The sequence below is a fragment of the Helicoverpa armigera genome, chromosome 10 (assembly GCF_030705265.1).
Source record: "Helicoverpa armigera isolate CAAS_96S chromosome 10, ASM3070526v1, whole genome shotgun sequence".
In the NCBI taxonomy this organism is placed as follows: domain Eukaryota; kingdom Metazoa; phylum Arthropoda; class Insecta; order Lepidoptera; family Noctuidae; genus Helicoverpa; species Helicoverpa armigera.
The window spans coordinates 4,061,477-4,078,885 of record NC_087129.1 but is presented as its reverse complement, the minus strand read 5'-3'; the positions used below and the strand labels follow the sequence as shown (position 1 = coordinate 4,078,885).

The 17,409-nt window shown below is 36.6% G+C and overlaps 1 protein-coding gene across 4 annotated transcripts in view; it reads right to left on the bottom strand.

Moving 5' to 3' along the window:
• LOC110371808 (uncharacterized) overlaps positions 1–17,409 on the bottom strand; it is a 115,178-nt gene that overhangs the window by 28,658 nt on the left and 69,111 nt on the right. For all 4 annotated transcript variants that reach the window (XM_021328204.3, XM_021328205.3, XM_021328207.3 and 1 more), the window contains one exon: positions 15,708–15,748. The gene's annotated coding sequence lies outside the window, so the exon portion shown is untranslated. The remainder of the gene's footprint in view (positions 1–15,707; positions 15,749–17,409) is intronic.

Sequence of the window (17,409 nt, the reverse complement as noted above, 5' to 3'; positions counted from 1 at the left end):
AAAGTTGTGTTTTATTGAAAAGAACTCGTCTAAATTAAATTACGATAGTTGCGATGCAAGCTTCGTCGGTATTTGATATTGGAAAACATGCAAATGAAAGGATATACTCGGTTTGTAGCGCTCGGCCCCGGGGCAAGTACCTACTACAGCGCTAGAATAAAACAATATTTTAAGCTCTTCCCATTCATGCATGAATATACGTTAGGTAATAGAATGCTTTCAATGCAGGCACTTGAGCATCGTTCAAGCGGTGCGTGAAATACTTACTTGGAAATTATGAAATAGTACTTGAATCTTTAAGGACGTAGTCAGACAGTTCAGCAAAAATAATGAGCGTATTTTCAAACATAATATTATTAAGTATATTAATTATACAACAACTCAGAGTCTTTATAATTTATATACTGGAGTTATACAATAAGATTAAGGCACGTGTATCTGTGATCCAAATGAAACGGGCGCTTTGTTCTGAGAGCGATGTGCTGTTGAGAAATGACAGTGATATTTACAATTAATTAAAGGAAAAGTCTTTAATGAATTTGTTATTAGTTAGCAATATAAGCAAATGTATTTGGATATAGGGGTCGTGCATTAGGAGATAATGCTAGAACTGGGTTATGGAGCGGGCGGTAATCTAGGCGTTTATTCACCGTCACGCGTGACAGCAGTGTCGCATCATTATTCGTAGACATGCATGTTTCAAGAGAGCATGCTTTACATCATGTGGCTGTGTATACCCAGTGTGCCTGTCGGCTGCGCTAAGGGCCCTTAAGGCTTCGCAATTTACGTTCGCGACACGCATATGCAAGATTTGCGATGCTTTTATTAAGTGCACTCTGCATATTTTCTGACATACTTCCATAGCTGGATATCCCTATTTATGAGCGCAAGGTTCTAGAGCTAAGTAAACGTACAAACATTAAGTCATTGCATTCATTTGCACTGAATGAGTTATTGAACTATTGTAAGTATGCTAAGTTGCTGAATAAGTTTGTCTTGAGATGGTAACAAGACGTGTCTTCTAGTACATACGTGCCAGCTTGTCAAACTATTACGAAAGCTGACATGTGGCACTCCAAACGTGGTGAATCTTTTGTGATTGGTACGAGGGTCATCGTAATGTACACACAAAATGTTACGAGCATTTTAAAAGCTACGATTTTTCGATCGTTTGTGCGGCTGATGGCTGACAGAGTAATTCCAGGTTGGCGGCAACAACGCAGCCTGTCGCTCATACTTGATCCGCATCGATTATCCAGGTTCAATAGCGGCGAGCTATTCTAGCCCGACTGCCCTTTGTTGCATTCCATTGTTGGTCTGTGAAGCCACGCGGCCGTATAAGAGACACTCTAACTTGTATTGGAATCACAGTATATTGCGAGCGGTGAATGCGCTCCCTTTGTTCGGCGAACAATCGAGCCGCGATCGTCAACTCGTTTGATCTGAGATTAGGTGTTGTGATATGTCTTGACTTAACAAGGTTGAAACGAGATTGCAGATTTTGAACCATAATTTGTTTTGATTAGATTCAGGTTATTTTGGTTCGAATTACTGTCTAATTTATTATGAATCGACCGTTTTATGTCTGTCAATTTTCGATAATTTCGATTTCAAGTTATAGTTATTACAGAGTTACTAATTTGCATAATTCTACTAAAATCGTATTTAATTATGCAGCACGTAATGCCTATAATTAGTGATGGGGTTGGGATCAAAATTCGGTAGCATAATGTTTGATTCAGACAATACGGCATGCAGATGAAACAAGACGGCGCAATCAATCCAATAATTCACAGCGGGACTGCGCGGTGCAATCGCATCATAGTGTTGGGATTCGCATCAGTCCCCGGTTCATTTGGCGGTCATTATTCTGGGGCACGTCTCGGCGTCACGTCCGTCGACACCCATGTCACTCATTGCTCAGTTGTTCGCAGCCATTTGTAAAGCAGTCGCGTTAATTACTCGTGTGGAACGCGTCATTATTACTATTCCAATTTTGAATAGTAGTTTCATCCTGAATTACCAGCACTAAGCAATGTTTTAGAATTACGATTCCGTTTGTTTGTAAGTAAACATGATAAATATTATATTCGCGAAGGATTTCTCTTTTTATCTCTGATCATATCTACTTGATTATTTATTACTTCAGTATCTCTCTATGTGCTCGAGTTTTCGCATGATGTATTAAAAGTAATAAACATTTATTAGAAAAGATATTCCAAGATTCAATGTCTTGTTAACCGAAGCTCGAATGCCATTAGAAGGAGCGGTATTATAATTAATACTAAAATAATTAAGCCCAGATTAAATCAAATTACTATTCACAATACAAAGGCTTATTGGAAAATCTATTGTGGAGCCTTCACTAGTTGAAACTGTGATGAAACATTTGACATATATCACGTAGGCATACTTCGTTCGGGTAATTAATCAGTAGTCCATTCACGAATACGAATTCGCAATGTAGGTGCACTCATAATTCTGTTAGTGAGTATTTCAATACTGAATTTGTTCATACTTCGTTCGACTAGTTCGAAGTATCTTGTTTGCTTGAGTAAGCGCAAAATAAACGATGAACGAAATGCTGATGAGTTGATAAATACACAACTGTATGCCAGTTTAATTTGGCTCGTTTGTGGAAAAATCTAGAAAACGCTGGAAATTCTTCGTATGTTATATTTTCTTTTTTACAGTCAGGCGTACAGTTTCCAGAACTAAATAACAAACATTATGTGTTACATTACGTATGCAAAGGATGCAAATCATATTTCATAGAGCGGGATGTTGAATGCGTACCATCCCTTATTCCTATTTATGCGACGTTTGTCAGTCGCCATTGCGTGATACAACTATAAATTGGAAGTGTTATCGAATTGAGTTTTGATTGTGTTTCCGTAGCAGCCGTATCGAAATGTAGGTCGTAGTTACACATTCGCCACACGCCACCGGCGGCCCTTTACACTCGTCCGCACGTCAGAAATCATCCACTTACCCTTTATGCGGATTAGAATTCGGCGTGGAAAATATACCTCGTTTGTTATGAAACGAATATAAATATGTTTATTCCGATAGTCGTATTTCAAAATATGCGTTCTTCGCATCCAATCACATGTGAAATATGAATTATTGTGACGCCTCGAGTAATTCATCAGATTTCTATTTGAATTGCTTATGTTCCAGATTGAATTTTCTTCGCGTCGCCGTCGTCTGTTTGCAATCAGCAATTTGAAAGAGTAAAATAAATAAGGCATGTTTGCGACTAATCAATTGATCTCAAGTAAAATAATGTAGGTATAACATTTTGTTATTTTCTCATATTTGTTTTTGATTTGTTTCTTTATGGTCTCGTAGATAATGCCTACGCTCGAAGGTCTATAAAATAACCTTAGGGAATTATTGAGATTGCTAGTTATTATTTATATGACAATTATAAAATAGGTTTTAGGGTCGTGTAGAAAATAAATAGCACTCAGAAAAGTCTCAGATTATCTTACTTGGCAGATAATTTTCAAAGAGATCAACACCATAATATTTATCAAAACTCAATAACATAGTTACAGCGGACATCTTCACAATGATTTAATATGACAACATCCCAAATGTCCGCGCAATCCTTCAATAATAATCCCTATGATTACTGCGCGTCTGATTGCATATACTGGAGATAATTTGCACCTGCGAGTGTGATAGGCACTACACTTATGGAAATGAGCTTATAAGCTGAATGCAAACGTGCCATGATTTGCTTTCCATTTTGTATATAGGTCGCGATGATTGAACCGGACCGCGTCATTCTGAAACGCATCTAGCCGGCATTTCGGTGTCATTCGTTCGATGCCACTCAAACCAATACTAGATTTTTGTATTTTTTTCTCCTCTCAACTCTTATTTTTGTGATGCATAAAGCTGACTGTATGTTTGGAAGAGTATTTCAGTTAGAGTTTGTTATTTTGATTTGAAGATTCTGTGCTATTTGATGTGGGTATGTAAAATCCTTGCCAAATGAATTGGATCAAAACCTAAGCCAAAATTCTGATCGGGTTTGGGATTTCTTTAAGGGGAAATATTATAGTAAAACCATATTGCTATTTGTGGTGTACGTGCTAAATTCTACTATATTTTGTAAATCAATTTTGATATGCGCTTGTGGTTAGAGCATAAATCCACAAAATACATTACAGAAGCGCTTACACAGGAACAAGCAGTTGCATAAAATAATATAATAGTTATAGTTACAATCATTGCACATAAATAAAACAAAGTTGAAGTAGTGAATTCTTCTTCTAAGCATCATCGATAAACGATAAGTAAGTTAGCAGTAGGTAATCGAACTCAAAAGACGTATGAAGCAATTAAGATTTCAGCAACACGAAGCGCTCTGTTAACGTTATAATCTAGCACGATATCAGAGTAAGTACACTAAGCAGGTATTTAGACATAATCTATGGAGGTTTCCCACAATCATCGGACTCAGATCGGGGCGTGGCCAAATTTATAACCGCATAAAGTTCCAACGAAAAAGGCTAAAGCTTGCGTTATATTAAACTACTCGGCTTTAGTGCGCCGTAAATCTAACCGCGAAACGGTAAAAAACTTGCTACAGATGATATCATTGTAGAACCTTGCAATATACTGTTTCAGCAACTACTATAGTTTGGCTCGTGGCCCGTTGTTACAGGGCAACAAAAAACTAAATGTAAAGTGTTACCTATGACCTATATAACTGCAAGTTATTTTATAATGAATATGGTTGAGTAGAAGGTACCCTAGACATTCGAAAAAAAAGTGAACATGTGCCTAAGAATTGGTTGTATGGAGTCTAAAGACTTTCTAATATGACAAATTGCTGGGTATCAAAATACCTAATGTAAACAAACAATACATAACAAAAACGTTGCAAAGGAACGAGTAGCGTGAAAGAGCTTAAAGCGCCTAACTGAATTTAAAATGTTTCCTTGAAAGTCAATAGGCGAGTTAATAGATCGGGCTCGGAAGCCTACTAGCGTCATTACACCCACCGAGTGTCAGGTAAAGTTCGCTAATTAATTTCATTACAACCTTTCGTAATTGGATGCAAAGGGCAGAGGGGCTGTCACATTTTAAAAGGGCACGTCTGTCGATACAGTTCCAACAGTCATTACCTTTTACTATGCAATATTCCGTCAATACCAATCTATTTTCTGGCGACTTTGTTGTAAAAGACTGTATGTAAAATGCACCCTTACCTGAAACAAAAAAAAAACAAAATTAATCAAAGAGAACATCACTCTTCTTAATAAGTCTAATGAGCAATTCCCCTATTCATGAGATGCATAATAAACTTACACCTGAGTGCAATAAAACAAATTTTACGTAAGTAAGTTAAAACAAAAATAAATAAATTGCGGTGCCGGCCACACACAGACGGAACACTGGGAATAAAACTCAATTAGAGATTATAGCGTTTCGCAGTTTTACTCCATTTTAATGCACTCCAGTGTTTTTGTTACGAAATCGAGTTTTATTCCGAATTCAAATGTTTTTAAACAGTATCGGTTTATTTTATTGACTTTATGGCGTTGTTTGTTACTGTTGGTTTTAAGTTACATTACCGTTTAATACAATTGCATGGCCTGATGCGGTTTTAATTTAATCGTTAAATAAACTGGCTTATTCTATTCTAGAACTATGTACGTACATACATTGAGCTATTAAGGTCTTAACGGTGATTATTATTTGGGATGTTTTTGCTACTTGATGATTTTATTATACACGAATTTATGGAATTTGTATAAACTTTAGCAAAGCATACGTTGGGAAGATATAAAATTAGCTAGCGTAAAGTAAAGTTTATTCGCAAAAGTAATTAAACACAGCACCGTTTTCATGCTTTTTACTGCAGTCACAAATGTATCAGTACTAAACCGTCATCTGGATTATTTTGTGAGCTCGCTCGTTTGCACATTTGGGCTCTTAAAACTGAGAACATTATTGTTACTGAGGTTGTTAGTGTTAACTCTATGAGCTCGTTAAATTCTGCTCAATAAGCTTCACGGATGAACTCGGAGCGTCGAATGGAAGTCGGATTACGGACCACAGGTAATCTAATGTGTAAAAATGTACGGGATTTTAATGTTGTTTTAACTAACTGCCACTTTGGTTTAATTGCAGTATTGTTGCATTGCTTTGGTGCAGCATCCTATCAGTGCAGTATGACAAAAAAATTAAGTTCATAAAAACAACAGGTCCTACATATTTCTGAATTCATAATAGTTCTACTTCGAACAGAAGAGCGAAAATGGATGTTAGAATTTAGGATTTTTTAAATGAACCTTTTAAGTCGGTCCATAAACGAGTTAAATAGATAAAATAGAATGACAATGACCTGATTCCTCATTTCAGAGTGACATTATTCGATAAACTTTCCACCCCTGTTTTCGTAGTGATCACACAACGAAAATAGGGAAGGAAAGTCAAACCCGGTAGGAAACTACCATAATTTATCATGACCGAACAAAATTCCCTCCCATTTTTAGAAATTTTCGATTTTCAACCTTAATCGATGCTAGTGGTCGGTTTAAAAAAGAACACCCGGGTACACGTGCTCTGTTGACGTTGCCCGGTTAAAACCGGGTTTAATCGGATTACAGAATTCTTTCACGGGAACCGATCGTGATCCCCGGCTTAACTGTCAATAATCAACTGTAAAGCGAAAGTAGTAATTAGTGTCGAATCAGCAAGGCACAAAGGCCGGCTTCCATTCCGTATTTGTTCTGCGCGATTGATTTCATCTGCCTCTGTAGATTGCTTTACAAAGTGATGTAAAGAATTTTTACTACACGTAGCACGAATCGCAAACAGAATATTGATTTCATAGTAGTGTTTGTAATTCAAATGTTATGATTACCCTTTTCATTGCAAACCTCATAAATATGTTGATTAATTTTGAAGGAGAAACGTCTATTCACTATTTTAACAACGTATTAATTTAAGGCGAGTCACGTTTCGCGACTCATTATTTCACCATTGTTTCTGAAGGCGAGTTAAAGCTTTGGCAGTATGAAATGGCATCTTTATTGCCAATGCAATAGGTAATAGGGCGTCTATCAGAACCGTCGAAGCCAAAGAAATTACTTTGAACGTTAACACCGACTTGATTGCTTTCAAAGCGTAGTTTCCGGGATTCCCTTCAAAAGGACCCGGTGGTGCCGCTTGAAAACATTTCGCTGGATGTAGGCGACTAAACGTGACTACGTACACGGACTAAATTATTCAGATTCCCTCTAGTGAATTACGAGCAGTGGCTCAGCTCACTAGTTATCCGTCTTATTTTAGCAATTTACTGCTGCTTGTAGAATTTGTGTAAAAAGTTGCCGCTTTACTGAGCCTCACTGGGGGAAACAGAATAGTAGCCCAGTGACCCAGAATGTTAAGTGATAGTTTTATGGTATTGTTTGTGCCGACTTCACAGAATACCTACTTAAATAATATTTGGTATGCCAAAAGAAAAGCTTACATGATTAATTAATACTTATGAGAAATCCGGCGATTATTCAATTAAGCTACACGGAATGTAATTTAATACCGTAACTGCTGAAATAACGGAACGGAAAATGGAATGAAATTCAGGTTACCTTGTCATTGATTGAGTCGATGCTGCTGTTTTTAAAACCAACACAATTAAATCATTGAAGCTCATTTTCGCGTTAATTATTTTCGGATTACTGAATATTTATTGAGTAATCGCACACACCGCTGTAGTTGGTGTCTACATTGTTACCGCAAGCGGTGCGGTGCGGGCGCGGGAGAATTAACACAATTTATGCGAAAACAACGTTCATAGCATTCAAATGTGAAATTGAAAACTGGCGAGCTTCGCGCAATTCGTAGTGAGATTAACTTAACTAAATTATACAATCAAGTGTGCATTCACTCCGAGCCGAGCGCCGCCGCGAGGCAAAAAATATCGCCCGCAGTCTCCCAGGCCATTCAAATAAGCACACAACCATCCTTCTCGACTTAGATATTTCATATGAGAAAAATGCAGCTTTATCCCCCTTCTGCGAACCTTTACTGCACCCTGTGGACACGTTCGCCGATAAAATAAACACTAAAACAGCGTTAGTTTACAGATTCCTCTCATACAGTATCATATGCAGCCACATTATACAGCACATTTTCTAAACAAATTGTTTTATCTCTACTTCTTAAGTGGATACGCTCCGTCGCACACGTAATTCTTCTCAGTCCGCATACAAACAGGCCCTAAGGATGCGACAATCCTCACCGCAAACAATAAAAATATGAATAAAAATAAATTTGATAGTTCCAAACCGCGCCGTGGACCGTGAGCACTATGCAATGGCCGGGTTCTTAAAGATATTTCGTAAAGACGTCACTGTACTTGTGAACTTGTGTTTCGAGACGAATGCATCAATTCAGTTGTCAATAGTCTCATTCATGTGACGAATGGCGTCATCTTTGTGTCGTTCCGCGAAGATGAAAACGGGTTGTGCTGGAGAAATACGGGACGCATGTTGAAACGTCTCGCCTAGCAAATTGCATTGTGCCGCGACGCAGGCGCCGACACGAAATTGGATTGCACACTATCCAATAATTTCGATCGTGATTTTCGATGATGATGGTCGTGACAGCTATATTTGCAATCACGGCGACTAATAGCATAACTACATTTCTCCAATGCGGCACGTATTAGTAAATCCTATGATTATGTGTGGCGAATAGTGCTGCAGATTTGCTTATTATAGAAAAGTGTTTGAAATTATTATCAATAAGTTATTCAATATAGTCAGGTTAATTATATTTTAATTTATACTGAGAGTTTAGTAGGCTCTCAGGTATTAAATACACATACATATTTATAAAGGTAGATTATAAGTCGTCCTAAATGCATGGCACCTTCAGGCTTGAATAAGATTAGCATGCGCATAAGCAAGAACAATGAGTTATGATACTGCGCATACATCAGTCACTGATATTACAGATTACCATAACAAATTGAGTCATTCAACAACTGTCGTAAGTATAACAAGTCGATCAGTCTCCTGGGCGACAGGAGTGCGCGCTGACAAATTATGGTCAAATTATGAAACTTTAATCTGCATGATGAAGTTGTGAATTCGGAATTATCTCGTCGCACAGTGATATATCGTTTTTAAAATGGAGCGATTTATGTTTTTTCTTAATACAAGCGTGGCAAGGTGCAAATAGTTGGCTAACGACTAATTATTATCTCCCGCAGCACGTGGGAAGATCCCACGAGTTACATAGCTGTGTCTTTGATCGAGTTCACTTTTTAGCGATAAGGTACTCTGCTCGCGCATTCACTAAAGACAATGAGCGCTCGTATTGTTTCATTTACTTTGGCGTATGTATTCAACTTAGTTTTGATTAATGGGTTTACAAAGTGCAATGTACTGTGAATAGTAGAAGGGTTCGTAAGTTTCCAAATAATATTGCTACACTAGTTAGCAAACGCCCTGCCGCTGTGAAAAAATGGAAATCACTGTTCTCAAGGAGAATTAGCCTTTTCGTTACACCTCTGTGAGCACAGATTAATGTTAAGATTGCTGTTACAATTATACCGATTATCTGGTTAATTTCCTGTTTAACGTGATTAAGGATACGTTCGTCATGATTACGAGCGAGTCTGTGCTAGTGCAGTTTGCTAGATATCTTGAGCCTTAATGGTTTAATAGCTCTCAGATGTTTGTGTTGCTTCACCGAATTACAGTACTTTGTTGTGTTGTACTTGAAGATTGTTAGAGCGTGGCCTACTAACACTAATTTGCGATCAATCTGAGTTTCTTGTATACTAGGTAAATGCCTGTTGCGTATAGAGTAAGTAATCTCATAATGTCTGCATTCATTGTTGCAACAATTTATTGTTAATGCAGAGCACTTACGATTAACAGTATTTAGCATACAATAACGCATTAAGCGCAGGCACATACGCCGGTATATCGTTTATATTTGGCAACAGGTTATTACAAGCAGTTAGTAAACAATTAATATTGTTTAACGAGTCGCTTAATTGCGATATCGAGCCGAGCTTTGGCATTGACGTTTAAATTGTCATCATGTGAAACTGTGGCTTGTTTTCGAATTTTCTATGCATATCTACAATGTAACGCATATTGGAAATTTTAACAAGCACGATTCACGATCTAGACGTACATACTAATTGATTGATACAAACGAGATAACGTTAAGATATAAGCTAGTCTTGCAGTTCAAAGACGATGTAATAGAGTCATTTATCTGCATTAAAGCAAGATCTTAGTTGAAGACCTCATAAAGGCTCTCATTTATTTTATATAAACTCTTTGGCCTTTAACACTTTTATAAGTACCTACTCATCATTTTTATAAGATTAAAGTATCCTCTTTATCCAACGTTAGATCTTCACAGATGGCAATGACTAAAAGGCTTCAGAACATACATCTTCCTACTTCAAGTTTCCAAGTTTGATCAAGCAAACTAACCCTGAAACGGCATAGGAAGAGATTCGTATTTCGACAAATGTTTAGACTTACGAACAAGCCGAACAAATAGCGTCGCAACCCTAAAATCCTTTTGTTACGTCGTGTATTTGTTTACCAAGTTTTTGAGCCAAGGATGCGGTGCCGTGCGCCGAACATAAATCACTGTTGACAACTTGCCTATTTTCACAACGTCGTCCTCGGCACTCGGCAGTGTCTCGGCAAATGCCGAACATTCGGTATGCATCGCTATGCACAATAAACAATGGGACTGTTGCTAAACATCATTTGTTTACTTCGCATGCACGATCAGCTTATTTATGTCCGAAGGGACCAAGGACTCACGAATCCCGCAAACTAATCGCCTGTCGTCTTCATTAATTAATTACACAATGCACCGGTGGTTTTCTTATAGCTACGTCAGTTTGTAACTTCAAACAAAAGACGTGCTCTAGTGTTAAATACGCGATTGTTGTGCGAGCACATCGGATTAGATGCGTTATACAAGGTTAAAATTCAATTAATCTGAATTTATGCTGGTCGCACACTGGTTATTATAAAATTTTATTATCTATTTATCTAATTATATTCACATAATGCTTAGTAACTTGCATGACTGCACATAATTACTTATGTAGTAACTTGCTTAGAACATTGAGATGCTCTGTAAATAACACAAACTATCTTCTGTGGCGAGTGCATTCTGCTCAGGTATCGTGGTAAACCAGACAAAGATTTAAGTTATGCAGACCTTCTGAAACTCCAACTAGCATGTCAAGTCTGTAACTTCAATAAAGCCTTGAAATGTTGTGGACAGTTCAGGAGCCAGGGTCGTCTAATCAGGGGTCGGGCCCGCATACTACGCTAAGTCCGGGACAAAACACGACTGCAAACGGCAATGGAGTTACATCTATTATTCCAAGCGACATCTGTTTTTGAAGAAGAGTACACAATGGATTCAGAGGAAACTATTGTCGGAGCTACACGCTCGCTTGACTTATTTACACGTTTCACCGTACGAGCATTACTTTGCTTTGAGCCTAGGTGAACGTCTGCTAAGTTTGTTTACTTATTAAATTGTAGCTCCGTTTGTGTCTAGAGTTTGTGGCAACCACGGGGTGTTGTTCTAGCATTTGTTTATTAGAAGATTTACTTGCTTCTGCCATCTGTTAATTCTAGTTATTTCAACCAAAGATTTTTTTAAACGATGTTGAATAATGTGACAGCAGTATAATGAGAGCTGCCAATTATGTACATATTGTATGTATTACATAAATGCTCGAATAAATTGCTTGATGCACGTGATTCGGATCAGATGTCAGGTCAGATTATTATAATTTGACCTGGCTTCTTACTCGTTACGTTCACATGAATGGATTACACACAATTAATGGTGTAACGATGGTAGCTGATTTCCCTTGAAGATAAATACGTAGTGGGTTGTACGTATTGCGAATATTTTAATACATTATTATAATGGGTCATAAAGTGAAGGTAGACTATTATGTTAGTAGTCTAGTATGTTCGTATTCTAGAGGAATGCGAAAAAAGAAATTAACGAAATAAATCATTGTACGATTATCTAAATCTTGGTTTAGATAACAAACAAAGCTTTGAATTTGATGATTCCAATAGAACGGAAAGTTATCAACTATTGTATAACGCGTTCTTCCGGATTGTATAACTTTGTTATAACAAGTTTCGATTAAGATAACAAAATTGGGACGATACGACGCACAATTAAACTTCATACAAATCAATGCTTAGGTACAATAAAGATTAACATCTATAGAGACAAGGGCGATTCGAAAATTGTTCGATAGTATCGTAACAGGCCTTTTTGCTTGACATTTCTTGCACCAAAGAGTAAGTATAGGTACAGATTGCATCTGGCAACTAACACATTAATGTATTAAAGTCAGCGAAGATGAGGTAATATTTACTTTGAAGTACGTAATGCTTGCCATCGGACAATTTTGTTTGACTTCAGCAAATACTAGACTCTGCAGAACGTGCTAACTGACTAAAATGTTTCCTATTTTAAATAGGAAGGAGTTTCATGTACATTAAGATAATAATGTATTATTATAATTATGTTTGAGTAATGTATATTCAGCTAACCACTTTGTACTATGAATATTATCAATGGAATATACATATGAATGAATAAACTTACTCCATTATTCAATTTTCATGATTATCTAGTCATTGTTGTTCGCAGTATCTTACTAACAGAAATTATTGTATCCAGATAGCCTTTGATTATGTATTTTATATTATGTACGTATGTTTCTTTTTCATTACAAATAATGGCATGACACGTAAATTTTGATATAGGTATAGCAGTGTACATTAGTAACATTGCTGCTTATTCCGCAAGGAGGAAAAGGGATTATGACGACCCTCCGAGAAATACCAGATAATATGTTAATCTAAGATCCCCTTATTCAAAAGTAGGTATTATTATTTAGTACGTAGCATATCCACGGCCCTATCCCTTTCAGGATTAGCCAGCATTCATGTGTCTAATCTATTGAATGCGTATGTCTAGGAGCGCTACTAAATGCGGTCTTAATATTCCTACATTTAGATCTCGTTCCTAATTTATGGGTTTGCTAATAATGTTTGCTATTATCGTTTAACGGTGCTAATAAATCAATTTTGTGTGCGTGAGTGGCAGCTCTGGGAATCGTTGTGTGTTTGATGTCGCATGAATCAAGGTTTCGCGTGTAACTATCCGAAACATATAATTTAGTTACTAGAACTTATGTAATGTATTCTAAGTTGGTAACTACCTATATATTTACAGCAGGTGTGTGTGTATTAAAATAATCTACGTAATGAGTGATCTTCTTGTACTTAAAACTGTCTTTCTAAATACAAAACTAAAGATTTCGACTGAGACAATTTATTGCCAAATCTGCATCGTTTTTTCTCCAACTTTCCTTCAAGGTGAAGCCGCAGGCGTAACTCGGTAGGTAGATAAAAAGCACGTAAATTAAACTTTAATTTATCAAGCGTCTGTATCTTGACGAAAAATCCCATTTGCATTCTATTACGTGAGACTGACAGAGCGATTTACTTGATTTAGAAAAAAAAGCATTTATTATGCTGTCTAAGTTCAATTACGAATAACGTATGTTTTTTACGTACTTATATTTTATTTAGGCACTAGTTTAAAAATAGATGCCGTTACTGTGAATACGAATCGGACCGTTAATTTTATCGTGTTCAATAACAATATGCATTAAAGGATAGTACGGAAAATCGCGTTTAACGTTATAAACGAATGGAAATCGTAAGTACGCGGGCTCGCCGTGCTCTCCCCTGTTATTTGACTCGTTATGAAAATTGGACCCGTGATGCGACCGTATAATTTTATGTCACGTTATCCAATAATTCTGCTATTGCCGCATACGTGAATTATCTGTCGTGTTACCTATAAATGTGTTTCATAATTTGTTGAGGCGACTGCGCCATAATGGAACACAGTGTTATTGTTTCTGGAAATTGGATTAAAGTCTTGGTAATATTTTAATATTTCCACAACACAAAGTTTGGTTTGGCGGCATCTTCGACAGCCGTTGCGAGTATAATTAATGGGTTAGCTAATAATGGTTTTTAGAAGGGACGACGGCTTCACGATCTTATGTAATTGTTTGAGATTATTCAAGGGAATTCGGCAGAGTGCCAATGCCACTGGTAATGGTACTCAACGTCGATGGACTGACAATATGTCTATAACTGTTGCACTATATCAATCACAAATAATTACGGGTTATTTCTTCGCGCCGAACGTGCTTTTGTTGCTCAACGACCTTACGTTATTTATCAAAGACACATTGTTATTTTAATAAGAGGCCCAGTGAGCTTTTAATGTCATTCATAGTGCTACGTAGCTACCACCTCACGTCATTTCGAAGATGTACTATTTATCTGATCCATATATCATAAATCGGAAGCTTAAAATAATAATGAAGTCGTTGGGTATAAACGCTCTGGGTTCCCAGCATCGGCGGCAGACGGCACCGATCGTATGCGTGTCAACCGGAGGCTGAATAATGACATCGGTTGACATTTAATTTTGGATACAAAAGGCTCTTTATACAGTTTACCCTAATCCGTTTAGCCCCCTTCGCCCCTATATTGACAAGCAACCTTTTAACTCCTCCCGCTTAATTACACTGACGGGATTATCATTGGGACCTTATTCGTATCGATATGTTCGGGTATTAGTTGACGGTTTCATTGCGGCCAAACGTTTTTAATGGAAGGGACATCATGTCTCTATGTTTATGTTAATCTGTGACGCCCCTTCTGTGTTTGGGATTTTAAATTTATGCATATAGTGATTGCTTGATCCCGGATTGGTTTTATTAAACTTGATGGAATATTTCCGGGAACATATTTCCTTACGTAATTCAATATGGAAATAAGGATATACAATTTTCAATAACAGTTTATATGAAATGCTAAACTGTTTCAAATTAAAATGCCTTCTTACAATTTAATGACATAATTAAATTTCAGAAGTAAATAAGAGTATTGTTAATTATTAATTGGCACGACTCGGTGGAATTCTCTTGTAGAATTTGTACCATAGATTGAATGTTACATGAATTAAATTAATTACTGAGATCAAAAGCGTTGCTGATTTGAATTAATGCCGTGTCTTGGTTAAACTTTAATTAATAAATTATGAATTTTGCTATAAACATGTAAGGATTTGTGCACGTTCAAAATATCTAGCTGATTCTATGTAGGTATTACATTAGGTACTTAAATGTTATTTATAACGATTGAAATTACGTTTCGAGATAAGAAATAAAATTGTCTACAATCAATTTATCTTAATAAAGGCTTGTGAATAGGCGTACAAAACGGTTTGGTCTAGATAACTTCTTAACATTTTGATATTCATCGAAGCTAAAAGTTCTAAATCTATAAGCTTATCGAAACTTCAGTCGTGAGTTCAGTGAACTCGTGAATATAAAAAAAGAATTAGAAGTTGTTGTATGAAAACTGTAGATACGTATTTTCGATAACATTTTTGTAATCATACCTGCAAAATAATTCCCGCCGCTGGCTTCAGTAAATTGAAATCAGAAATCTGATCCCTGAAGATATTCACTCCACCCTATATTATTTAGATATTTTATAAATTCGCGAACATTGCTAAGGATATATAAGTAATATCGTTATTTAGAAATTAATTTAAACACTTACCTTTATGAAGTATACTTCAGTCAGGAACTTCTTCGTAGAAACTGAAAAAATAAAAAAAAATATTATGTTAATCGTTGGGTAAAATATACAAGAATATTTATTTGTCAGGTCGGAGTGGATCAAGGGAGTTTTTTTGCTCAATTAATATTCTGACTTCAGGCACCGTTTGGGTACACTCAGATTTTTATTTTTAGAGCGTACGGAAATTAATTTTCATACCCGTGGTTGGCTTGATTGGATTTTAAAGACGGATGCTATTCGTACCCACTTAAATTGGGTCTTCGTTTTCAGAGAAGACGTACTTGAGACATTTTGATACTTTTGTGGATTAAATGTTTTATTATATTGAAGCTGTGTTTTTGAGATTAAGTACTTATAACTAAAAACAATTACGAGCTTGAATAAATAAATGTATTTTATTAAAATTAATTTGTTTATTTCGCACCATTAAAAGGTTGTCAACCCTAAATATTTTACGTTTCAAAAAATTTGATACTTGGATTCATTCGATTCAATCAGATGAATCACGTGACGATAGAATAGGGGCGGGCTGCGAGTGTCACAATATCGAATAATTCATGAGCAAGGTGTGCTAGTGATGGGCAAGCTATTAGATGGTACCTAAGTATTTTTTTGCAATGAGTTTTAAGTTTCAGGCAAAATCAACAATTAATTTCATTTCAACTCTATAGCAAAATTGTTCGGAAGTTATAAAAAAATTGTTAGGCATTGTAGACTATGTGCCGAGGAAACCCAACAGTTGCCGCCTTAATTCCAGACATTACGGCAGGTTTGAAAACCAGAAACCTAGCCTAGAACTACACTTCTTATACCTGTTTGCTATTGAAAGTTGGAACTGGTTGTTACCGCATAACTCGACATAGGACATTCGATATGTCAGAAAACGGCGCGGTATTTAGGAGTATGATTAATCGATTTCCGATTTACGAATCTAGAGAGGTGTAACATCACTAGCGACGCGGTTAGGGTGGCGCTACCAAGGAGGTGTTTCTTTCGTTTTGTAACAACGTTTCGTACCACTCAAACCATTGTGCTATTATTATGCAAAACTGTGACGACTGCCGATCGCAACAAATGTTTCTAGCGAACACTGAACTACATTTCTTTGTGTTAAAAGGTTATTAGAATGTAGGTCTCGATGTAAACATTTTCAAGGTTATGTTGGTGTTTTCGAAAATTGATTGCTCATGTATTTTCTTGGCGGCCAGAATTACAATGTGAGACTAGTTAGATATACAACCTCTTCTGAATAATACATGTTTATTCACTTGGGGTTTTCGTCATATTAGAAGCTTGTTAATAGGAATAAGTTATTACTAATACCCGTCACTATTGTTAATAGCTGCCAGTTATCAATTTTAAACAACTAACCATAAATAAATGCGTATAATGTCAAAATTATGCAACCGACGCTTAACATTTACGGATGTGAAAAGACTTGCATTTTTTTTTGAAGCTCTGGACTGTTTTTCTTTGATGACGCAGTTGTAAGCAAGTGTGGCTTAGTTTTCAATTTGGGAGAAGCAGAGCTTGCATAGCACAGACTTACTGCAAGGCTTGTTGATGGCGTGTTCTTACAAAAGATGTCACGAAAACGGAGCGCCACACTCGAAAATGGGACGACGTTTTGTTTTACTTAGAAACGTGAGTTAACTATATAACTTTAGGTAGGTATTTAAAG